Source organism: Octopus bimaculoides, chromosome 22 (genome assembly GCF_046866305.1).
Source record: "Octopus bimaculoides isolate indiv1 chromosome 22, ASM4686630v1, whole genome shotgun sequence".
Lineage (NCBI taxonomy): Eukaryota > Metazoa > Mollusca > Cephalopoda > Octopoda > Octopodidae > Octopus > Octopus bimaculoides.
In genome coordinates, this window is record NC_142949.1 from 28744574 (window position 1) to 28771175 (window position 26602).

The window sequence follows — 26602 nt, forward strand, 5'->3', positions numbered from 1 at the left end:
AATCTAGGGATTGTGAATACAACACCCTTACCACTAGACCACATCCATACTGGAGAGATAAAAAATAGGAAGCTGATGCTGGTGAAATTTGAACATAGGAGACTTTAGTGACACCACTCGCCATTCTACCAATAGACATCTAATACTCTGTGCTTTTGGGTCGGTCACGGAAGATTTTTTTTTAAATATTGTACTTCACATAATCAGTTTCTTTAAGCTAAACCCTGTGAAAACAATAATGATAATAATAATAATAATAATCTTTTCTACTCTAGGCACAAGGCCCGAAATTTTTGGGGAGGAGACTACTCGATTAGATCGACCACAGTACACAACTGGTACTTAATTCATCGAGCCCGAAAAGATGAAAGGCAAAGTCGATTTTGGCGGAATCTGAACTCAGATCATAAAGACAAATGAAATACCGGCTTGCTAATGATCCTGCAAGCTTGCAACCTTATGATGATAATAATAATGTTAATGATGATGATGATGATAATAAGATCTTCTAAAAATTGCTACGGGGACATTTCCTGAAGCGGGGCATAGCAAATACAGACAAATAGATACAAGAGTGGTAGTGTGGCTGACAGTGGTGGTGCTGGTTGTGGTGGTGGTGGTGGTAATATTTTGTCACCAAAAAATAATTTGGAAAATTACATTATGATATTGCCAACATGGAAAATAACAATGGTCGTTAAAGTAATAATACTTGTGTGTATGTGTACAGGGATGAATGTGTGTGTGTATGAGTGTGTGTACAGGAATGAATGTGTGTGTGTATGAGTGTGTGTACAGGAATGAATGTGTGTGTGTATGAGTGTGTGTACATGCATGTGTGTGCATATATATATATATATATATATATATATATATATATATATATATATACATACACACATGCATGAATATATACACATATCTGTATCTTATATACTTATCTATTTATACACACACACACACACACACACACACACTGAGATAAACAGAAAGAGAGGGTTAATGAGATTTTAGGTGTCAGGCTTAATCTGCCATTGCCCACTTTAACACTTGAACCACTGCCACCTGTTATTGGCTGTGTTTCGCACCATCCAGTTTCTTACTATCATTGTGGCCACATCTTCCGTCTTATTTGCAGATAACTCAATATTTTCACACTTCTTTCTCTCCTTCTTTCTCCCCTCAACCAAGGGGATGTCATGGTTACTTCTCACCCTATTTTCATCTCAACTGTCTTGGAAACCATGTGGAAAAGGTCGTGGCTTTGGCCATTCTCCTCTGGCTAGGAGACTTGAGAAGGAAACAGAAGTGAGACGGACAGATGGATGGATAGACTGTAGGACAGAGAGAGAGAAGAATAGATAAACAGAGAGACAAATGGATGGATATGGAGATAGATAGATAGATAGATAGATAGATAGATAGATAGACAGATGGACACACAGACAGGAAGGCAAGCAGGCAGATATATATAGAGAGAGGTAGAAGGATGATGGATAGACAGATAGATAGATAGATAAATAGATAGATAGACAGATAGATAGATAGACAGATATAGACAGATAGATGGATAGATAAATTGGGACACTGACAGAATGATTGACAGATAGACAAATGAATTGATAGATAAAATGTATATAGATGGATAAAGAGACAAACAGAGAAACAAAGAGATGTTCAGTCATACAAAAAGGTAGACAGGGAGAGAGAGAGAGAGAGAGAAAGAGACAGACAGACAGACAGGCAAGCAGACAGATAGACAGAGAGAAAGAGAGAGAGAAAGGGAAAGAGATAGACAGACAAACATAAAGAGAAAGAGAGAGAGAGTCAGGGGGATGGCTGACAGACACAGGAGGCAGAGAGAAAGAGAGACAGACAAATGGAAAGCCAATGCTGACAGACAGACAAACAGGCAGATAGATAGATAGATAGATAGATAGATAGATAGATAGGGAGGGAGTCAGAGAGAGAGAGAGAGAGAGAGAAGAAACGAAGGAGAAAATTAATTACCTGCATCCCTTCAAACAACAGAAAAATCTTCTATTATCAATTATTAATAAAGATGTGTACGTTTGGCAAAGTGTGTTTTAATTAGATTCAATATGGAATCCATTCTTAATTAGATCAGAACTGCTACAACAACAACAACAACAACAACAACACCATCACTTTAACGTGGTCATTCAGCCTGCTAGAGATAACAGCCAAACTTCCCTCAAAATACACTGTATTATCCTAAAGGAAAACTGTCAGTATTGACTGGGCAGATTTTAATTTATAATCAAAGATCTTTCAGTCTACCCATGACCATCTCTCTTATTCCTATGTGCAGGTATCTTGGAGCCACATTAATCAAGAAATTCATTTCTAAGATGATAGGGTGCGATTTGAGGGAGATTTTGCTGTTATTTCTAGCAGACTCAATGACCACATGAACCCCCCCCCCCCCACACCGTGTTGGCTAAAAGAAAGAAATCACATCAGACAGTATACTTCTAGGTGTACCATTCTTGAAATCAAATTGAAGGGAATGTCATGGCTAGATTGCCTTTGGTCATGGGTGTGCATGATTAACATCGACATGGTGTTAAGGCGGTGAGCTGAAAGAATTGTAAACACGCTGGGCACAATGCTTAATGGTATTTCATCCATCTTCACATTCTGAGTTCAAATCTCGTCAAGGTCAACTTTGCCTTTTATCCTCTTGGGGTAGATAAAATAAATACCAGTGAAACACTGGGGTCAATGTATTCGACTAGTCCCCTCCCCTCAAATTTCAGGACTTGCTCCCTTAGTAGAAACGAATATTATTATGATTTGTCTCAAGTTTTCGATAGGGTCAACCATCTATACCTGGCAGTTGTCCTCAAGGCAACTGGTTTCAGGCTTGTATCCAGGGGCTGGATCACTGCAATGCACAGTGACATCTCTTCAGTGGTCAGAGTGAATGGTCACTTTTCAGAGCCATTCAACATCACGTGCACAGTCCGGCAAGGTTGTCCCCTCTCATCTCTCTTGTATGTACTGACTCTTGAGCCTCTGCTACACAAACTGGGGGCATCCTGCAAGAACTAGGATGTTGGAGATGCATATAAACATATGCTAATGACGTCACCATAATGATATCGGATCATAAACACATAGAAACGACTGGCACAGCTTGGGCACAAACAATAGCTGAAACCTATATAAGTCAAGATCTGTTAACAACTCCTGAACTACTACAAGGAATTAAGTGCATAAATTTACATTTAGACTCTTGAACATTTCTGAAAATGAAAACATTTTCAACAACATCCAGTGCCAGGAACAAAACACTAGCTATAAATGGACACTGAGAAAAACTTTAATATTTTTGGAATAAGATGCTAATTTCTACCAAAAGATATAAGAAAAAAGAAAGAACAGAAATATGATCTGGTTCAACCCACCATTCAATACTTAAACTAGGTCACATGCCTTGCTCACCACCATTTTTCCTTTTTAATAAGTCTTATAACTCACAATAGCATGTTTCAAAACCTTATTTCTGTTAATAAACTAGTCAATTGCTCACCTACTGCCTACCTTTAGGATCCAGTGAGGAACAGAGCTAAGCTAAGTTGAGTTGAGTTGAGCTAAGTTGAGGTAAGCTGAGTTTGTTCATCAGCTATGGTGTGTTTTCTACAGTTGGATGTCCTTAATAATGCCTATCACTTCACAGTGAGTTCTGGGTGCTTTTCCCATACCACCAGCACTAGTGAGGTGGCTGAGTAATATGCAAGACAAAAAAAAAATAAAAACGAGAACAGGGAAAAAGAAAAGTGCTATTAAATGACGGAAAGTATTCAAGAGGAGAAGTACTATTCTTTACAAGCATCCATATATAACTACAGTATAATCTTTATATCTCGAAGATTAATCTGTAGACTAGGGCAATCTGTAGATACAATTAGCCCCTTTGGGATTAATACTCTACTACATCATACTATTTCTTCGTTATCTCTCGTCTCCTTTCCTTTAAATCACAAACCAAAAGTATTTATCACAGTATTGTGCTTTCATTAATCCAAAACATTGCTCATTGGAATCAATAGCCAGAACATTTTAATCAAGAGCCACCTGCACCATCTTAATCTTTCAAAATAATTCATAATTAGAACTTACAGCCCCATCAACCACCTCTGCTAATAATTTACAATCAACTAATTATAATTACATTAAACTCCATTATGTAATTAGTTAAACCTGCCCACGCATCTCTAATTCTTTCTATTATATATAGAGTATCATACAGAATCTTCCTTTGAATAATATTCTATAGAATTCCCAACAGTTTAAACCAAGCATTTCCTCTGTCAATCTCAGATGGAGGGATTTTACATATCTTTAGATTCTTTTAATCCTCTTCTTAATTCCCAAAGTAAAAATTTACAAACTCTTTCACGATCCTTTTTGGATATTTATTTCTGTTTTCCTCTTTTGATTCTGTTTCAAGATTTTCTTTTCTTTTTTTTTTCTCATTTGCATTAACTTTTTGAAAAATAAGCAAATATTTTAATTAAACTAAATATGTTGATTAAGCAAAATACAAATTACGTTATCAACATTCTGCATCTACATCATCATCATCATCAGCAGCAGCAGCAGCAGCAATTAACGTCTGTTTTCAATGCTGGCATGGGTTGGACGGTTTGATTGGAGCTGACAAGACCAGGCTCTGTATTTGGGCATGGTTTTTACATCTGGATGCCCTTCCACTTTATAGAGTGTACTGGGTGTCTTTTTACATGGCACCAGTGCATCTTATGTGGCACCTGTACCAGTGCTTTTCTTGCATAATTATTTTTAATGAATCCTCTTCTAATTAAGCCCACCACATTTTGTACAACAGCCTATTTGAATAGTAATTAGACACTGCCACTCTCATCTGGTTATAAGTCTCTGAATGAGGTACTATGACAAAACAAGTAAGTGTCACATTTTGGGCTCTGTAGCTAGAGCGTCAGGCTCACAATCATAAAGTAGAGAGTTCGATTCCTGGACCAGACTAGGTGTTGTGTCTCTCTGTCTCCGTCTGTGTCTCTCTCTCTTTCTCTGTGCCTCACTGCCTCTCTCTCCCACTCTCTCTCCCCCTTTCTCTTTCTCTCTCTAAATATAAGAAAAGACGTAAATTTCTAGAACTGATAGCATAAAAGTTTAATTTAATAGAATTTATTTCAGTGCATTTTCTTTTGATTCTGCATGACTAAGAGCTCTTTTTAAGAGATTGAAACCGGTAACATATTTTAATAAAAATGTATATACTTCCTAATATCCATGATAAAATCCTCAAAAAATTTTCTTTGCTTTTTGCATGTGTGTGTGTTTACATGCATGTGTGTGTGTATGCATGAGTGCATATGTGAGTGTGTGCATGTATGTATATCTACATATGTATGTATATGTATACAAAAATAGATATAGGTATTTATGTATTTATACATGACTATATGTATATAAGTATTTATGTGTGTGTATATATATATATATATATATATATGCGTATATGTGTGTATGTGTATCATTATGTATATGAGAATATGATATATATATGTGTGTGTGTGTATATATATCTGCTTCTAGACAAGTCACTATCTCTGTTTTTCCTCTTTCACTTTCTTATTCTTTCTTTCTCTCTCTCTCTTTTCCTAGATTTAAAGTGAAAACAATTGCTTGAAAATTACAAGTGAAAAACAATTACTTGAATATAACAAGAAACTGTCTTCCTGAAATGAAAATAATTATATGAATATAGTTCAGACTTTCCATTATATCTGAAGATATATATGCACATGCATATACACAAATATGCATGCATACATAAATATCCACATATATACACCTTAGACACCTACATATATGTATGTATGCCTTACACACCTGCCCTTACACACATGCATGGGTGTATATATATATATATATATATATATATATATATATATATATATATACACATACACATATGTACATATGCATATATCTGTTTGTATATTTGTACATGCATATATATATATATATATATATATATATATATATATATATATATACATACATACCCACATATATAAATATATACCCACATACACACAAACACATGCATATGTATGTATATGTATATAGAGAGAGAATGAGAGAGGGTGTGTAGTGTTAGAGATATGATAAGACTATTACATCATTCGTTTTATTTGCATTCCATATAAAAACTCCTTAAGCCTATTCGCATTTATCTGCCATTATATACATATATATGTATGTATAAAATACATCAACGTCACTGTCGTCATCATTGTTGCTGTTGTCATCATCATCATCATCCTCACCACCACCATCATCATCATCAGGAGCTGGGAAGAGAGAGGATTCAACAAGGTGGTTTCCCTGTCTCGTTTGACATGGTTTCTATGGTTTCACGCTCTTCCTAATGTAAAAATCACTGGTGAGGCCTAAGCACTTACAAGAACTACCACTGGTGGTACACACACACACACATGCACACATATGCATTTATGTATTAAGCCCCCTCGGTCATGAATGACCATGGGATTGCACCTAGGAAGTTCCCCTCTGAGGCACAAGTCTAGGCAAGGTTGCTTTATGGAAGACCAGCAGTTGCCCATACATACCAGCCTCCCCTTACAACATCATTATATGTGCATAGGGTAAAGGATAAAATTCCCCTTTGGTACCTAGAAAGTTACTCGCTGAGGCACAAGTTGTTTATGGAAGACCAGCAGTCGCTCATGCATTCCAGTCTCCCCTCTCCATGCCACTGATGTTATGCAAGGGAAAGGCAAAGGATGATACAGCTTGGCACCAGTGATGTCCCAACTCATTTTAACAGCCGAGTAAACTGGAGCAACATGAAATAAGAGACAGAATTGTACAAATAAAGAGAGAGAGAGTGAGAGAGAGATGTGAGATAGGAAAGATTTTGGATGTACAATAACACCTCACTTTACAAGGACCCACTTTACAAAACACTGGGTTTACAAGTTTTGTTTTAAAATAAATAGAATGAGCCAAATTTTGAATGAAGAGCAAATGTTCCTACTCTTATAACAAATGCTTCTACCAAGAAATTTATAGAGAGGCAAAAAAAATTCTTCTAAGCAAACAACTTTAGACTTGTCTTTTTAAAAAAAAATCTACAAATCCATCTATGAGTGCTTGTGAATCGGTGATCGTGTCTACAAGTGAGGGTGTGTGCGAGTCTAGTGTGAGTGGAAGTGATTCAGAAAACAATTTTTTATTTTTTTCCGATCCCTTTTGATCGAACTCCACCCCACTTTTTTTCTTTCCTACGATTCTTTTTGATCGACCCCCCACTTTTTTTTCTCTCCTTCTCCCTCTCCAAAAGAAAAGCTCTACATTGTATTTGTCCCCTCTGTGTAAAGCCCTGTGTGGCTAATAAAAGAAAACGATAATAATAATAATATTATTCATGATTTTGACATTCTTTTTACTTTCCAAAAAATATTCTTTCCATTCTACTGTTGTTTTATTGCCATTTATTTATGAGTATTATAAATTTCATAGGTAAGATATTTTTCTCGGAACGAATTACGATTTATAACATTGCTACTGTAGGAAATTATTGCTCCTCTTTATGAGTTTTCACTTCATGAGCGATCTCCACGAACAAATTAACCCATTAACTGCCAAATTTTTTTACTCCTATTTTTTGGCTTTGCCAGGTGTCTTAGGAATTAATATATAGCATTTAAATTTTCTTCATATGTGAATTATTTTGGAAATTATGATAAATCTTTTGAAAAGTCCCAAATGGGGATTGCTGATAAAAAGCATAGTTATCCTTTTCTATTCAATTGCAATAATAAACATTTTAGGTTTTTTAAAGTATGGTATCGAATGCGGATGTGTATGAAATATCAATGAATGACATAGATGCGAAATGCAAAAGAAAAAACGTTTGTAATCCAAAAATTGCAATTTATGACATAAAATGTCCTCTAGAATTAACCCAGGGCAGAGCTTTTTAATATAGGCGCAGGAGTGGCTGTGTGGTAAGTAGCTTGCTTACCAACCACATGGTTCCGGGTTCAGTCCCACTGCGTGGCACCTTGGGCAAGTGTCTTCTACTATAGCCTCGGGCCGACCAAAGCCTTGTGAGTGGATTTGGTAGACGGAAACTGAAAGAAGCCTGTCGTATATATATATATACATATATATATATATATATATATATACATATATATATATATATATATATATGTATGTATGTGTATGTATGTGTTTGTCCCCCCAACATCGCTTGACAACCAATGCTGGTGTGTTTACGTCCCTGTAACTTAGCGGTTCGGCAAAAGAGACCGATAGAATAAGTACTAGGCTTACAAAGAATAAGTCCTGGGGTCGAATTTCTCGACTAAAGGCGGTGCTCCAGCATGGCCACAGTCAAATGACTGAAACAAGTAAAGAGAGCTAATGACGACAACTACTAAATATTGTTAAACACACCTCTGCAAATGCAATGTCCATAAGCAATTCACTTTAAATACAACGATCAACTGGCAGGGAGACAGTTTTAGGCAGATCCCCAAATGAGGTTTATGGCAGGCAATGGGCTAACTCGTTTACCGAGGCATTGCTGTACTCAATTTATTTCATTTTCCTTTTAGCGTTTATATGTTTTAGTGTTCCATGCATTGGAGTGCGAATGAGTATATTTGGATATGTATATATGAATAGTCTTATGTAACTGAGTTATGTCAATGTGTGTGTATGCATGATAATATGTGTGCGTACGTATGCATACACACATTTTCATTGTTGTCTTATTCATCATGACTATGACCATCATGGAGTAGCATTTTTGCTTGTGAGTAGGATAGAAATAATGTATGTATGTATGTATGTATGTAGACAGATAGACAGACAGAGAAACAGATAGACAGACAGAGAAACAGATAGACAGACAGAGAAACAGATAGACAGACAGAGAAACAGATAGACAGACAGAGAAACAGACAGACAGACAGAGAAACAGATAGACAGACAGAGAAACAGACAGACAGACAGAGAAACAGATAGACAGACAGAGAAACAGACAGACAGACAGAGAAACAGATAGACAGACAGAGAAACAGACAGACAGACAGAGAAACAGATAGACAGACAGAGAAACAGATAGACAGACAGAGAAACAGACAGACAGACAGAGAAACAGACAGACAGACAGAGAAACAGACAGACAGATAGATGATAGACCGACAGACAGATAGATATGTATGTATAATCAAGCATATATAAGTGTGTGTTTTTGTGTTGTTTTATATACATGTTAATATATTTTTATACGAGTATATAAAAACATATTAATGCATACATATGCATACCTATATTAATGCCTGCATATGTATGTATGCATTTGTGAACGTGTGTGTATGTGTATGTGTGTGTGTGTGTGTGTGGTGTGTGTGTAGTGTGTGTGTGCGCGGTGTGGGGGTATGTGTAGGGGTAGGTGTGTGTGTGTGTACTTCTTTGTGTGAATATGGATGTTCGTTAACACAAGTACATCTTAGTCAAATTATGAAAGATGACTCTACTAATATGGACATGTCAAAGCGTAGTGGTGGTGGGTGATAGTGTGAGTGGTAGTCGCTCAGTGGTGGTGGTAGCGATGGTGCTGTGTGTTATATTACATTATAGTCTTAAATGTTATCTTCTCCGCATCATAAAACCACATAAATCCATCACAATTTCTCACCATCGGTATATAACCACGCCCTCCCACGCCACCGCCACCACCACCACAACCACCATCACCACCTCTCTGTTGACTTGGCCAAATTCCAACTAGTTCACTCACCCCACCCCAGCACCACCACCACCGATAACCTCACCCCAACATCTTCCTCTCTCTTCTGTACGTCTTTTCTCTCTCATTTTTACCATTTAGTTAGAGAAGAAGAGGAGAGGGAGAGAGGTGAGGGAAGAGGAAGAGAGTGGTGGTGGTGGTGGTGGTGCATTGCTTGTGACCTACTCATAGTTGGAACTCCCCCGCCACTCTCTCTCTCTTGTTCTCTCTGTCTTCCTCTACTTCGCTGGAGGAGTGAGACTGACGCAGAGGTGACTGATGTCGAGTTTGAACTTCTGTAATAAGAGTTGAGAATTGTCTTCAGGATAAAGAAGACCTGAGGAAGGATAAAGAGGAAGAGGAGGCAGGAGGCAGGCAGGAGGAAATTGCAGAAGGTCACAGTTCCAAGAGAGGCGTAGGGTGGGAGACAGGAAGGAATCTGGAGAGGGACGGGGGTGTGGGAAGAAGCAAATAAGTGCTTAATGTGGGACTTACACCAATTTCTTCTCCTGCTGTTTATCATCCTTCATCAACCTGATCCTTGCATGTTTAGATGAACCAAAGACCAGAACACATTGCGCAGAAATACTAACGCATAGACACTAAACACATAGACCTAAACACAAACACTAAACGCATAAAAAACTTAACGCAAACACTAAGCACACAGAAACACTAATATATAATACCAACTACCCAATACTTCCACGAAGCAAACACCACCCAATGCAATAAAACAACACATACATGTTCTACATAACAAACAGGTTAAACACCAAACCGGCATGGCTGTGCTGTAAGAAGCTTACTTTCCTACCACATAGTTCTGGGTTTAGTTCCACTGGGTGGCACCTTGGACAAGTGTCTTCTACTGCAGCATCAGGCTGCCCAAACCCTTTTAAGTGGATATGGTAGACGGAAACTGAAAGAATCCCATCATATGTCCGGCATTTGCCATGCTAGATCGCTGACCACTACATTTATATTTTTTTCTCCTTGTTTCTCTGTGTTCCTTTCTGTTGAAGAGCGTAGGCTCGAAACCTCAAAGACTTTCTCTATTCCTGAGCGTTATACTAATACATCCATTTGTTGTTTACACCACCTGTCTTCGTCTGTTGTTTTTTTCGTAAATTCTCCCATATATATATATATATATATATATATATATATATATATATATGATGGGATTCTTTCAGTTTCCATCTACCATATATGTATACACACATACACACACACCTAGAAAGTTACACTCCGATGCTCAAGTCCAGGAATGGTTGTTTATGGAAGACCAGCAGTCGCCCATGCATAGCAGACTCCTCTCTCTGTGTAACTGATATTATGCAAGAGGAAGCCAAAGGTGAATACAGCTTGGCACTAGTGATATCCAACTCATTTCTATAGCTGTATGAACTGGAGCAATATGAAATAAAGTGTCTTGCTCAAGAACACAACAGGAATCAAACACTCTAACCACTGAGCTATATATATATATATGTAGATAGATAGATTCATGTATGTATTTATGTATATACTTGTATACATAAATATATATATATAGTCAATAGGCATTTTTTAGCTTTGATCTATCAAATCCAAAGCTTTTGTCAGCTGAAGGCTCTATTCAAATCATTAAAAGTTCCAATTAGAAATAATTATCAAGTAATCAGAATACATCATTAGTTCACTGAATAACCAATAGTATTTTAATTATCTCAGCTAATATGGGAGATAACTCCAGGCAAGTTTCAGTATGATATGACTTCTTCAGCAACACATAGGCACCATAACATTGCACTTGCTAATATAGCGACAAGAGAATCACTAAGCAGACATTGAATAGTGTTACTCACACAGGCGTGAAAAATTAACATATTTAAAGAAAAACCTAAAGCTTTATCCAATATCTAAAAATGGTTTTAGAGAACCCATTGCATTTTGCGTTACATACTTTAAAAGCCATTAACACAAACACTGCCTTTAACAATGCCCACAGGGACTTCCATTTTTACAGAAAGTGTATGGATATTCAATATTCAATTAATATTTAATGTTATCTTATTTTTCTCTTTCTATTTCTTTCTTTTATTTTTCTCTTTTACTCCCTTTCTGCCTATATTTAGCTCTGTACACATTTTTGGAAGCGTTTGTATTGATCGCCGTGTGTATTCTGTTGATGACAATTATTGATTGAAATTCAGTGAGTGTTTCACTACATATCACTTACACTTCGCTCTTAACCTATTAAGGTTTTTTCTGTCTGACATGGCCATGGATACCTACAGCCTTAATGCACGTCAATTCAGCCGAATCACATAACACAGCCCACGTGTTAAGTTTCAAAAGTAACTACTGATGTTTTATACGAGAGAATTCCTTTGTAATTCTACTCAACCTAGCAGCCAAATCGCCCTCAATGAATTAACCGCTAAGTTCAAGATATAGAGTATTGCAGCACTGCAGATACATGTTAGCTGTTTGAAAACCTGCAAAATCTGTTAAACAGGTTGCAGTTGGTGCAGCAAAAATTTTAACACCAAATAACATATATGTGTGTGTATGTGTATGTATATATATATATGTTTTGTTTATGGATTTGGTTTGCCAGATTCTTTATGCGAGTTCGTGTGTTGAAGTATATTGAAAAGGTTGCAAGATGCAATGAGAATTTTAGGAAAAATAAATAAGTAGATAAGTGGAAACTTTACTGGTGACTCTGTTAAATAACAAGGCACTATAAGAGAATCTCTCTCATCAGAAACAACAATATATATATATATATATATATATATATATATATATATATATATATATATATATATATACACAGACAAAAGCTTGCTTCCAAAACCACATGATTCTGCGTTCAGTCCCATCCCACTGCATGGCACCTTGCACAAGTGTCTTCTACTATAGCCTCAGGCCAACCAAAACCTTGTGAGTGGATTTGGTAGAAGGAAACTGAAATGTATCTTTATGTTATGTTTGTCTTATGTGTTTGTGGTGTTTGTCCACCAATCACCACTTGACATCTGGTGATGTTTTGTTTGCATCCCTGTCACTTAGCAGTTCAGTAAAAGAACTGATAGAATAAGTTCCAAACTTAGAAATATGTACTGCAGTCAATTTGATGCAATGCCCCAGCATGGCCACAGTCCAAGTGAAAGATAAAAGATGAAAGATAAAACATAACTGTAGCCTCATCACTGACACAATTGTGAAAGGAAAAAAATTTGACACTTCATAAAATAAATTTAAATTTTAAATGAATTTAAAAGCTTTGTGCATTATTAAACAACAGAACTGTGTCTTGTACAATGCAATTGCTTTAAAATATAAAATGAACCAAATAAAAACAAAAATATGGAGTAACTTTTATGTGGTCACATAACTTGTTCAATGCAACAGCAAAACCTCCCTGAACAATATCTCTGTTTAACCCTTTCAAGTCCCAAGTTGGTGATTGGGAAAAATTCAGAAAGTGCATCACATATATCTCTGTATGAGGTGGTATCAAAAGGTTTCTAGTTACGTTTAATAAAAAATAACTTATTTACCTAAGTTTTAAGATTATCTCCTTGCACAGTAATACACCAGTCCCAGCTTTCCTGCCACTTTTGGAATCTGGTCTGGAAGTCGTTTTCCATAAGTGAGTCAAGGACCTTCTGCAATTCACTCTGGGTCTCAACAACAGTGTTAAAATGACGATCTTTCAGCTGCATTTTCATCTTGGGAGAAGAGATGGAAGTCCACAGGTGCTAAAGCTGGTGAATAGGGCAGGTGTGGAAGTGATACCATGGTATTTTTGGTGAGAAACTTTGGAGTTATATATATGTGTAAGCAAATATTTGAATGCTTACATTCAAAATAAGATATTACTCTTGTTAATATTATCTGTGGTGAATATAAGTAATAGATAATAACAACAACAGCAACATAGGTGGTACCAGGTTTAAATATTTCTAAACAGGGTGACACCTTGTGCAGCCTTATGCTTTGTGCTAATTTTCAATTATGTGTGTGCGTGTATATATATATATATATATATATATATATATGTGTGTGTGTGTGTGTGTATGCATATATATATATATATATATTTCAAACCTTAGTGTTTGAATGTTTTGTCCTTATGTATATATATATACATATATATATATATATATATATTTATATAAACTGATATTACATATATTTTATTTACAATATTTATAATATCATATATAAATGTAAACACATTTTCATAGTTTTATGTGATAAAAGTGAGTGAGCATTTGGTGATGGAAAGAATGAAAGTTGAAATACAAAAAATACTTCAGAGCCACATCAAAATTAAACTTCATTTAATGATAAACTTTATTGTTATATAAGATACATCAATGGATTAGGTTTGTTTTATATAAAACTCTGAGCTGATGTCATCTCCTCTGACAGTGATGCAGCATATTTAACTCCCATCCACCCCAATGTAATGCCAGTGTTTATTAACTAAACATGGAGCTTCAATACACCAACAAAATTTGCCTCATTAAATCATTTACTGTTGTAAGTATACATATAGGGGTAGGTGAAGGTGTGTGGCCCAGTGGTTAGATTGTTGCAATGATGATTACTAGGTGATGGGTTCAATTCCCAGACCGGGCGGCACATTGTGTTCTTGAGCAAAGCATTTCCCATTGCTCCAGTCCCCAATTTTGATCAAGGGGGTGGAATGTTGACCTGCTCACCTAGCCAGTGGGATGGTGTTATTTGAAAGCTAAAATGATGCAAAGTGCATTGTGACCAGCGATGTGTGACATCTTATAGTCTGGTTGGTCATGTGTTCCCGTGATATGATATAGGGGTAGGTGTGGGGTATGTGGTAATGAACATCCTTAAGCACCACCTTAAAGGGATTTTAGTCAAAGAAATTGACCCCAGGACTTATTCTTTGTAAGCCTGGTACTAATTCTATTGGTCCCTTTTGCTGAATCACTAAATTACAGGGACGTAAACATATCAGCATCAATCGTCAAGCCTAATTTATAAACTTAACTTATGGACCCTGAAAGGGTCAATAAGTAAATTACAACCAACTCCTATATACATAACTAAACAGTGACCAATCCATTAAGTCATACAAAAATTATAATCCCTACCATCTTCCATAGTATAATATAAAAGTGAAAGCTTAATAACCACATTCATTCAATCAATCAATTTATATATATATATACTCTTTTACTTGTTTCAGTCATTTGACTGTGGCCATGCTGGAGCACCGCCTTTAAAAGAATATCAGTCATCGTCCCACGTAAAAGCACCTACTACACTCTCTGAGTGGTTGGTGTTAGGAAGGGCATCCAGCTGTAGAAACTCTGCCAAATTTAGATTGGAGCCTGATGTTGCCATCCGGTTTCACCAATCCTCAGTCAAATCGTCCAACCCATGCTAGCATGGAAAGCGGACGTTAAACGATGATGATGATGATGATGCTAATGCTAAATTGACTGGGCACATACCACCACCACAACCAGATTTAGAAATACCTGGGCATGGCCCTTTTAACAGGAGCCATTTTTTAAGCTTGAAGAAAGAGCAAAAAAATCTTCACAACTGATGTACCCTTCTTCCACTCTCCCTCCACCTCCTTCTCATCTTCTTCCCCCCATCTTCCTCTTCTTTCTGTTTCCATTCAGGTCAACAATACTATGTGTTATTTTTGGTGGGAGAGAGTTGAATAACGAAACCAATAAAACAGACATTGCATGCAAATGAAACATGTGAGAGAGATGATGAAACAAATGATGAAGATGATGAAAACAGCAATGAGGCAGTGGAGGGGGGGAGCAGAGGCAGAAGAGGATAATTAGAGATAATGATGGGGGACTGCATAAAGTGCACATATAAACCTGAATTTCATTCCAATCTTACCAAACAAAAAAAGAGAAAAGGAAAATTCCTTAATGTGACTATTGGCACAGTTTATTTTTTATGAGGGAGTTGGGGGTAGGTTGCTTAGGGAGGGGAGAGATGTTGAAGAAATTTCCCAGAAATGTGAGAATAGAATAAAGAAATTAGTGTGAAAGGTCGCATTGAAAGAATCCGATGAAACAGTTAAAGAATAAAGAATTTGCCATTTTTTTTGGGGGGGGGGTATTTTAAATGTAAACTTTGAACTTTGACAAAGAGAGGTCAGAAGGTTGTAACAATCATAATTAGAAATAGTTGCATCTATGTGTGTGTGTGTGTGTGTGTGTGTGTGTGTGTGTGTGTGTGCGCGCGCGCGCGCGCGTGTGTGAAGGTACATGGCTTAATGGTTAAGGCATTTGGCTTACAATTGTAATGTCAGGAGTTCAGTTCCCAGGAGCACATTGTGTCCTTGAGCAAGTTTATTTCACATTGCTCCAGTCCACTCAGCTGGCAAAAATGAGTTGTACCTGTAATTCAAAAGATCCAGCCTCATCACATTCTGTGTCATGCTGAATCTTCCCGAGAACTACTTTAAAGGCATGCCTCTCTGTCTGTGGAGTTCTCAGCTACTTGCTGTTCCGTTGAGTGGTTCAACTGGAGCCCTTGTCATTGTAATCACATAAAAGCACCCAATACACTCTCGGAGTGGTTGGCATTAAGAAGGGCATCCAGCCATAGAAAATCATGTCAAATCAAACTGGAGCCTGGTGCAGCCTTCTAGCATTGCCAGCCTGGTCAAACTGTCCAACCCATGCCAGCATGCGGGTGCACATTTTTTTTTTTTTTCATATTCGTTCAGAGCAAGTCGTTTTACATCTATTACACTATTTTTCTTTTGTTTCTTGGCTCCGGTGAGGCGTCTCGGAACATTCAGGATGTGAATGCTCCGCGGCCTACCCCCACCCCCACCCCGTTCGCGAGCGCGCGTTGTTTTGTTCATATTCGTTCGCAGCAAGTTGTTTTACACCTATTAGAATATTTTATTTTTTTAATTTCCCACCGGGTCAAACCCTTTAGTTTGACCATATGGGGTTTCTTTCAATGAAATTTTATAGAAATACCTTTCAAAAGGCATACATTACGATTATAAAGAAACTTGTGGGGGAAAAAGTTGCGAAAATAAATGAAGTATGCAAAAAAATTAGGAAGATTCATCTATTTTTAAATATTTCATACTAAAAAAATTAAATAAGGAAAACTGGCACTCACCAATGAACAAACATGTCGGACAATAACTTACTTTTACCAGTCACATATTAATGATAAAAGGGGCCCGACAGTATTGTCTGCGAATTGCAAGAAGACCGTTTCACAATCTTTTTGTTAAAAGTCAGTTTATAACTAATATTACTATTATGTCAAATGTTGTGCCTAAACGGGAAATATCACATCATGCAACGGGCGAAGATAAAGAGAGCGCACACCACCTAACCCTAACTAGTGTGCACAGTAAAAAATCTGATTAAAACCTCTTTTACTTGTTTCAGCCATTTGGCTGTGGCCATGCTGGAGCACCGCCTTTTAGTCGAGCTAATCGACCCCAGGACTTATTTTTTGGAAACCTAGTACTTATTCTATCGGTCTCTTTTTGCCGAACGGCTAAGTTGCGGGGACGTAAACACACCAGCATCGGTTGTCAAGCGATGTTGGGGGGACAAACACAGACACACAAACATATACAGAAACATGCATATACACATATATATGATGGGCTTCTTTCAGTTTCCGTCTACCAAACCCACTCACAAGGCTTTGGTCGGCCCGAAGCTATAGTAGAAGACACTTGCCCAAGGTGCCACGCAGTGGGACTGAACCCAGAACCATGTGCCCGTTTGCCGTGTTTTAGTTTTTAGTATAAAATATTTTAAAATAGATGAATTTTCCTAATTCTTTACACATTTCATTTATTTTGGATATATTTCCCATTTTTCATAATTTCTTTTTCTTAGAAATTAGGCGTCATTTTCTTGGAGAGGTGCGCTTCTAAAGAAGCGCCCAACTTTCTACCTAGTGTCTTTTTTTTTCCTGCCCACTTTCAATAATTCTTAATGTTTTGGCTCCATATTTGTTTCACTTTATCTTGAATTATTTCTTATGCTTTTTTAAAACTCTTAAGTCGTTATTTTCATTCATTTGTTGTTACCTTCTCTCTCCCCCTGTATATATATATATACACATATATATATATATATATATATATATATATATATATATATATATATATATATATTGGAAGGTTTGGAGGTGGTGTACAGAAATTATATAGAAAAAAATTAATTAAGGTACTCAGAAATCTGGATGCTTGTACATTTACAGATTTTTATTAATGTCACATGTTTTATAAATTAAATAAAGCGCTTTTCGCCTAATCGTGTAGGATTTTCAAATTGTTTGAAAACAATTTGAAAATCCTACACGATTAGGTGAAAAGCGCTTTATTTAATTTATAAAACATGTGACATTAATAAAAATCTGTAAATGTACAAGCATCCAGATTTCTGAGTACCTTAATTAATTTATATATATATATATATATATATATATATATAAATATGTGTGTGCGTGAGTATATACGTGTGTGTGTATATATGGATGTATGTATATATGTATCTCTCTATCTCCGTGTAGACACGTTTCTGAAGAAATCTTTAAAAATAAAAAAATGCACTTCTGAAGGTGAGATGAGAAACTGCATCAGCCCCGTTTCTTTACTCATATTTTTAAGATGACATTTTGCAGAAATACGTTATCTAGAGAGTGGATTACATTACATTGAAAAATCAAAGACGTTTCAAAAGAATAATAAACGAATGTTGAAATTATAAAAATTAGTGGTAACGATGTTTGGACAAAAAAAAACGATGTTAGTGTGAAACAAGTCAAACTGTATTAAAACAATATATTGTACGTACCTGCTAAAATTACTGGATATATAGATCCCAGGATGTATAAGACCTAAGCTGCAAAACAGCTTTGAAATGGCATCAAGTGTTTCCACTTTCTTTTAGCAATTTTTGGCGCCGAAATTTTAAACGGGTAACAAGTACTCTTCGATTTCGTGTGGCGAGAAAGAGTGGGGGAGTGAGTCAGTAAAGATGTGTTTTGAAATGCAGACTTGTTTTGCAGATTCGGAATCTCCGCCCTCGATATAGTGTGTTCATGTAAAAATAAAAACAAGGAAATATCCCAGAGTGGGAGGGGTCCATGATCTTTACCTCCGTCGATTTGTACATGCTCTGGTGACCGATCTATGAAATTTTCGGAATTATTCACCGTATGGTGAATGTAACCGAGTTTGTGGAGATTACAATAGCTTGCCAAATTGTCAGTCAGTTCCTGGAAGGACGTTTTGTCTGATAACATTCTCCAGCGTCTCTGTACTCCTATAGGGTACACGTTGAAGAAATCCTTTTTCTGGTTGTGGTGTCATAACACCCGAGAACCCAAGTTTTGCGACACATTCTTCCTACATTGTTCTTGCTATTGAAAAACAAGCTTTCATCGATTTCCACTACATGCTCCGGACCACCAATGGTAGTTTTGTCTGACAGCAGTTTTGCTGAACAAAAATCTTTACTGAACTGGTACTAGCGAACGGCACTTTTTATATCAATGCAATTCATACTTGCAGATATCGTTACAGGCAATTCGAAAATCAAACCAAACACTAAAAGAAAAATTACATATAATGGCAGCTTAGAGTTTTCTGTAAATGTACCTTTCCTGGTGGAAAGAAATTTTTTTTTTTTTAACATTTAGCGCACATTCTATTGACAAACCTGAATTTTGAAAATTCATTGAATGTGTGCAAGCACACGTTTTTTCATTGGCAATATGTTTGACTTCAGATAATCTGTAATGCTCTCTGGTGCAAGGTACAGTAAAAGTTCCAATCTGGGTGTACACAATGTAAAATAAATTCGGAAAAATAGCAACAGCTGCTTTTTATTTTTTAAAGGACACAAATATTGCGAAGATGATGATGGTGATTGTTGCTAATTTCTTTATTCGGCACTGAAGGCCTTAACACAGAGGGAGACACTACAAGGACAGACAAAGTAATACAGTACGTGGGCTACAAAGAATGAATGATGAATGAAATGAATTGCTTACAATGAGGTGATGAAATGGCTTACGAGTCCCCCAAAACTCGCAGTTTCATTTAACAGTTCTCTCATACAGTTAATAATCATGTTTTTTCTTTAGCAATTGTAAGTGGCCACAGCTCCTCTACACTTGGCAGAGCGTTGTAGCCCACGTATAATCCATTTATTTGAAACTTGTCCGGGTGAATCTGTTGCAGTCTCTGCATCACATACTCTTCTACCAATATCGCTTTCTTTTTTTCTATATGAGTGTGTACCTCAAAGACAACCATCATCACCTTCAACTCACTCTATCTCTCTCCCACACGTGCACGCACAGACAGAAAATCCTAATTTTCAACTCAACACACAGCTCAAGACTGATTTCTTTATTTGGCACTTCCGGCCACAACACAGAGGGGGACACTACAAGAACAAACACAACATTACAATGGGGATATAAAACATAAAACGAATGACAATGAGATGTTATATAATGAAGAAATGAAATGGCTGCATGTAGTACCATTTGAACGTTTCTATAAACTATTTCTATTTACCATCTTTCACTTTTTCTATTTTTTCTTAATTATCTGTTTTTTCTCTCCTTTTTTTTATAATAACACAAAACACTTTTTTTTCCAAACAATTTTACTCTTCCCTCTTTTTTTTTTTAATATCTCATAAACGGTTCCAAGTCCTTGAGTTCGTTTACTGGTGTCAGCTCGTCGAACTCCACCGCCACTCCGGGCGTGTCAATTGTGTCTCTGCACATGTCTTTTAGTTTCCTGTATGTGTCCTTATCGACCACAATGGCCTTCACATTTGCAGAGTACACATTTGTGGGTAACTTTACTCTTATAATATGCTTAAATTTTCGAATTTTTTCTCTCCGTCTAACATCATGGCTCTATGCAACTATTGCAATATCAGAAAACCACCAAAATATGATCGGATGAGACGGGGTTGAAATTGTGACCGATGAAACGGTTCTGGTACATCGAAAATAACGTGAGAGGATAATCAAAATGGTTTGGCTTTTTGGTACGCTTGACGAAGAGAGCGTTTATGGTCCCACTTTTGACCGAATGTGGCGAGGTTAACAGAAGGAATGCTGACACCCCCATTCCTATCATTAGACGCTACGCCCGGACGGGCTCAATAATCTATAGTGTGTTGGCGTACTTATTAGTAACTTGAGCAGCATGGACTATACACACTATCAGGTTAATTACGTTGAACACTTTGTGGACCCCCTATAACCCAGCTATGTCCGGGTATTTCAGAAGTGTGGGTTTATGCGGAACAACTGTTGTCTGACGGAAGAGGAGTACAGCTATCGTCTGAGTCAATTGTAAAAATTAACCCACCGGATTACCTGACGAAAGTAGGTAAGAATTGTTTTCTCGTAGTAGTAGCAATTGCGAGAGAGGTGATATGGAAGTCGGGAATGAAAGGTATCGTGACAAACATCGGCGTCTCCGGCCTCGCCCTCGTGAAAATGTTCGCTTTTCACTTGAAAAGGAAGGTGGAGTTGGAAAAGAGGTGTTTGTCTGAGAGTGAATTATAAAAAAAAAAACGATGAACGCGTGTAGCACGCATGTTGGGAGTGAAAGACCCTGCGTGAGCACGATTGAGTGACTTACCAGTAAGTCGGTGCCAAAGACAGGGCTCGTGAGGTCGGAGCATACCTGCTTTGAACACCTCATCGTGTGATTTCTTGTTTGTGGTTTGGAATTTATTGTTTGTAATTTATTGTGTTGTAGTTCATTCGATTTCATTGTACATGGAAAATGTTATTATATCATTCGTTTGTATGTAACCCCAATCACATTGTATTGTCCCCTCCATGTTAGCCCGCATGAGTAATAAAAAAAAAACAGACCCCCAAAACCCAGCTATTCACACTCAGAATATTGAGCGTTTATGGGGAAGCCTGAAAAAGTGCATTGTTCGTCCCGGAATGAGACCGAAGTATCGCTAGGTTAATTTTTATACGGGCCATATCACCGCCAACTCAGCAACTTCATAAGTTTCTCCTGGAAGCTGGAAGACTGTAGCCATGTTCCTGAAGACACGGAAGAATTGGTTCCTGATGTTCAATCATGCTTAGCTTTTTTCTATCATGAAACGATATTCAACACCATATTTATAAAACTATTCGGATAAACTTTTACAAGTGCACCTCCACGCAGTTCATAAAGATAAAAAAAAAACTAGGATTTCTCGCTTGTAATCAACTACCCTGACCCCCTAATGTACCGCAAACCCCTAATTTTTTTCCGAAAAAAAAAAGAAGGGTGGGATAGGAAACTGGAACCCGAACTCCCTGAAATTATTTGGGCGATCTTTGGATACGAATCCTAAATATCGGCCTTTTCCGTAAAAAGTGTCTTCGGCGATCTTTATCAAGGATCGGCCTTTTCCGTAAAAAGTGTCTTCGACGATCTTTACCAAAGATCGGCCTTTTCCGTAAAAAGTGTATTCGACGATATTTACCGAAGATCGGCCTTTTCCGTAACACTCACACGATCTTCATTACGGTGTGAGAGTTAGGGTTGTAGTGTCAGGTAAAGATCGCCGAAGACACTTTTTACGGAAAAGGCCGATATTTAGGACTCGTACAGTAAGATCGCCAATAGGATATATATTGTGCAGGCCAAAAAAAAAAACAAAAAAAACATAAATGACAAAACACACCTTTGCTCACTCACTCTTCCCCCCACTCTCTCTCCACACGAGTACTTGTTCCCTGCTTAAAGTTTCAGCGCCAAATATTGCTAAAGGTAAGTGGAAACATTTGATGCAATTTCAAAACTGTTCTGCAGCTTAGGTTTTATATATCCTGGGATATATATATCCAGTAAATTTAGCAGGTATGTACAAGATATTGTTTTAATACAGTTTGACTTGTTTCATACTAACATTGTCTTTTTTATCCAGACATCGTTACCACTAATTTTTATAATTTCAGCATTCGTTTATTATTCTTTTCACACTTCTTTGATTTTTCAATGTAATGTAATCCACACTTTAGATAACGTATTTCTGCAAAATGTCATCTTAAAAATATTTGTAAAAGAAGGGGGCTGATGCAGTTTTGCACCTTACTTTCAAAAGTGTATTTTTTTTAAATGTCTTCGGAAATGTGTCTGTATATAATGTGTGTGTGTGTAGAGAGAGAGAAAGAAAGTGAATGAGAATAACGACGGAAGGGTTAAAATAAAGCGTAAAAATCATTCAAGATAAAATGAATCCAAAACGTTAAGAATTATTGAAAATGAATAGAAAAAACACTACGTAGTGCAATAGTAGTAGTACTATGCTTGGGTATCTGTAGAAAGTTGAATGTGATTTCGAAATTTTAGAAGGAAAAGCTCGGATGTTGTGAATTTTTTGAAGTGGGTACTCCCCAGTTCCTTGGAAAAGGTTTTCCCCACACATTTCTTTATAATTGTAATGTATGCCGTTTGAACGGTATCTCTATAAAATTTCATTGAAAAAAAAAAGAATCCATTTTCCTAAAAGTTACAAAGGAAAAGCTTGGATCTTGTGAATTTTCCAAAGCCTTCTCCCTACCCTCTTGGAAAAGGTTTTCCGCACAAATTTCTTTATGATCGTAATGTATGCCGTTTGAATTGTATTTCTATAAAATTTCGTTGAAAATAACCGCATTTTCCTAAAATTTATGAGGAGAAATGCTCGGATGTTGTGAATTTTCTGAAGTCCCCTCCCCACCCGCTTGGAAAAGAATTTCCGCACAAGTTGCTTTATAATCGTGATGTTTTCCTAAAATTTATGAGGTCAAAAGCGCGGATGTTGTGAATTTTTTGAAGACCTCTCCCCAGCCCCTTAGAAAAGAATTTCCGCACAAATTTCTTTATAACCGTGATGTTTGGCGTTTGAAATGTATTTCTATAAAATTTCATTGAAAAAAAAAAACCCATTTTCCTAAAATTTATGAGGAGAAAAGTTCGGATGTTGCGAATTTTCTGAATTCCTCTCCCCACCCCTTTAGAAAAGAATTTCCGCACAAGTTTCTTTATAATCGTAATGTATGCCGTTTAAAAGGTATTTCTATAAAATTTCATTGAAAAAAAACCCCATTTTCCTAAAGTTTATGAGGAGAAATGCTCGGATGTTGCGAATTTTCTGAATTCCTCTCCCCAGCCCCTTGGAAAAGAATTTCCACACAAATTGCTTTATAATCATAATGTGTGCCGTTTGAAATATATTTCTATAAAATTTTGTTGAAAGAAACCCCATTTTCCTGAAAGTTATGGGGGCAAAAGGTCGGATGTTGTGAATTTTTTGAAGACCTCTCCCTACCCTCTTGGAAAAGGTTTTCTCCACAACTTTCATTATAATCGTAATGTATACCATTTGAAAGGTATTTCTATAAAATTTCATTGTAAAATAAAATTCATTTTCTTAAAAGTTACGAGGGAAAAGCTCGGACCTTGTGAATTTACCGAAGTCAAACATTCACCAAAACATTTACTATGCTTCATAGAATATTGTGTTTGCATAACGAAGTGCCACCTACCTACAAACCTTTAATATATACATATATACAGTTATCTCCAAAACAACCTATAAGGGTGGTAACTTGAATATAGCTGCATTGATGTGTATACTCTGGGTGTTACATCTTAGGACATCTGTGCAACAGAAACATATGTTGGACTGAGATTTAACGTCAATTTATTGTATATAATACTGTAATAAACAGGTTTTGGAGGATCTATAATTCTCCATTCTTCTTTACAATGTCTTATATATATATATATATATATATATATACACGTGTGTATAATTCACATTCGTGCACACATCTCTTTCCGTTTCTAAGATACAGCCAAATAAACCAAATATATAAATACACACACAAACACACAGACACAGTAATATATATATATATATATATATATATATATATATATATATATATGTGTGTTTTTTCGGAATTTTTATTAGCTCGTTAATAATCTACTCTTGCAGTATTGTTCTTCTAATATTATCCATTCAAAAGAGAAATATTTGCTTAAAGACAACAAGACGTAAAACTAAAACGTCACCATGGTAACTGGGTGACATTCATTTTCTTTCTTTGTGTTCTTTTTTGTTTCTGCTTTCTTTAGCAAAAGTGACACCAAATAAATTCTTTGAATGATGGAAACGGTGTCTGAAAGAGCGGAATATTGCAACAAGTCTTCAAAGATTTTCACTTTGACAGGATTATTGTCTTTTTGGAGATATATATATATATATATATATATATCAGAGAGATACATACATATATAGATAGATATATTATATATGTATGTATATATATATATATATATATATATATATACACAAATGTGTATTTGTATTTTCAAATATATACATAGGTGCAGGCATGACTGTGTGGTAAAAATTTTGGTTCCCAACCACATGGTTCTGGGTTCAGTCCCACTATGTGGTACATTGGGCAAGTGTCTTCTGCTATAGCCTCAGGCCAACCAAAGCCTTGTGAGTGGATTTGGTAGATGGAAATTGAAAGAAGCCCATCATATATATTAAAAGATATATATATATACTTCTGTGTATGTGTCTTTGTGCCTGCATTTGTCCCTCACCCACCACTTGAGAACCTGTGTTGGTGTGTTTACTTCCCCTTTCCCTTAGTTATTCAGCAAAAGGCAACAAAAAGAACACTCAGTAGCAAAAGAGACCGACAAAATAAATACTGGCCTCAATGCATTTGACTGAAACCCTTCAGTGTTCCATTCTTTTGTTTCAGTCATTCGACTGCGGCCATGCTGGAACACCACCTTGAAGGGTTTTAGTCAAACAAATTGACTCCCAGCTTTTTTTTTTTTTTTTTTTGCAATCATTTGGTTTCAGCTATTGCCTTGTATTGTAACTGACATCACTCATTCCCCGCTCCCCATACGATCTTGAAAACCACCTACCCTACTTCTACTCACTTTATATCTAGTAGGGCCACCCGGGCACCTCACTGCCGAATCCACAACTGACATTATGCCACCAGCACCCTCTACCACATCGAAAGGACTCGAGAAGAGCTCCAGGTCTAAAGCTTCATGTCCTGCAGGAGACAAGAAGTACAAGAAGAAGAGGAAGGAAAGTTATTCCATCTACATCTACAAAGTGTTGAAACAATTCCAACCCAACACGAGTATCTCCAGCAAAGCTATGTCTATCATGAAGAGTTTTGTTCGAAAGAATAGCTTCTGAAGCCATCCATTTGGTTCACAAAAACAAATGTTTGCCGCAAGGTCCAGACTGACCTTTTGTAAACAACTAATAACTTATGACCATCTAATTATTAAAGTCAGAATAAATTTATCAGAAAAGCCATTTCTATTCATTTTTTTCAAATATACATTACGGCACCAAGAACTTTCAATTTCTTATTTTACAATATATATATATATATATATATATATACACACACACACACACACATATATACACAAGCACACACACACACACACACACACACACACACACACACACACACACACACACACACACACATATATATACTTTTACTTGTTTCAGTCATTTGACTGCAGCCATGCTGGAGCACTGCCTTAAAGGGTTTTAGTCAAAGAAATTGACCCCAGGACTTATTCTTTGTAAGCCTAGAACTCATTCTATCGGTCTCGTTTGCTGAACCACTAACTTATTTATATATGCACACATACACATAGGAGAAATA

General features: G+C 36.6%; 1 protein-coding gene and 1 long non-coding RNA gene across 3 annotated transcripts in view; one reads left to right on the forward strand and one right to left on the reverse strand.

Annotated features, from left to right (window-relative positions):
* LOC106873056 (HEAT repeat-containing protein 4) overlaps positions 1-26602 on the reverse strand; it is a 401083-nt gene that overhangs the window by 144946 nt on the left and 229535 nt on the right. The gene's annotated exons all lie outside the window — the stretch shown is intronic.
* Positions 21302-26238, forward strand: LOC149131423 (uncharacterized). Its single transcript, XR_016238020.1, has 2 exons — positions 21302-22658; positions 25856-26238. It is a non-coding gene; the product is annotated as an uncharacterized LOC149131423 (long non-coding RNA).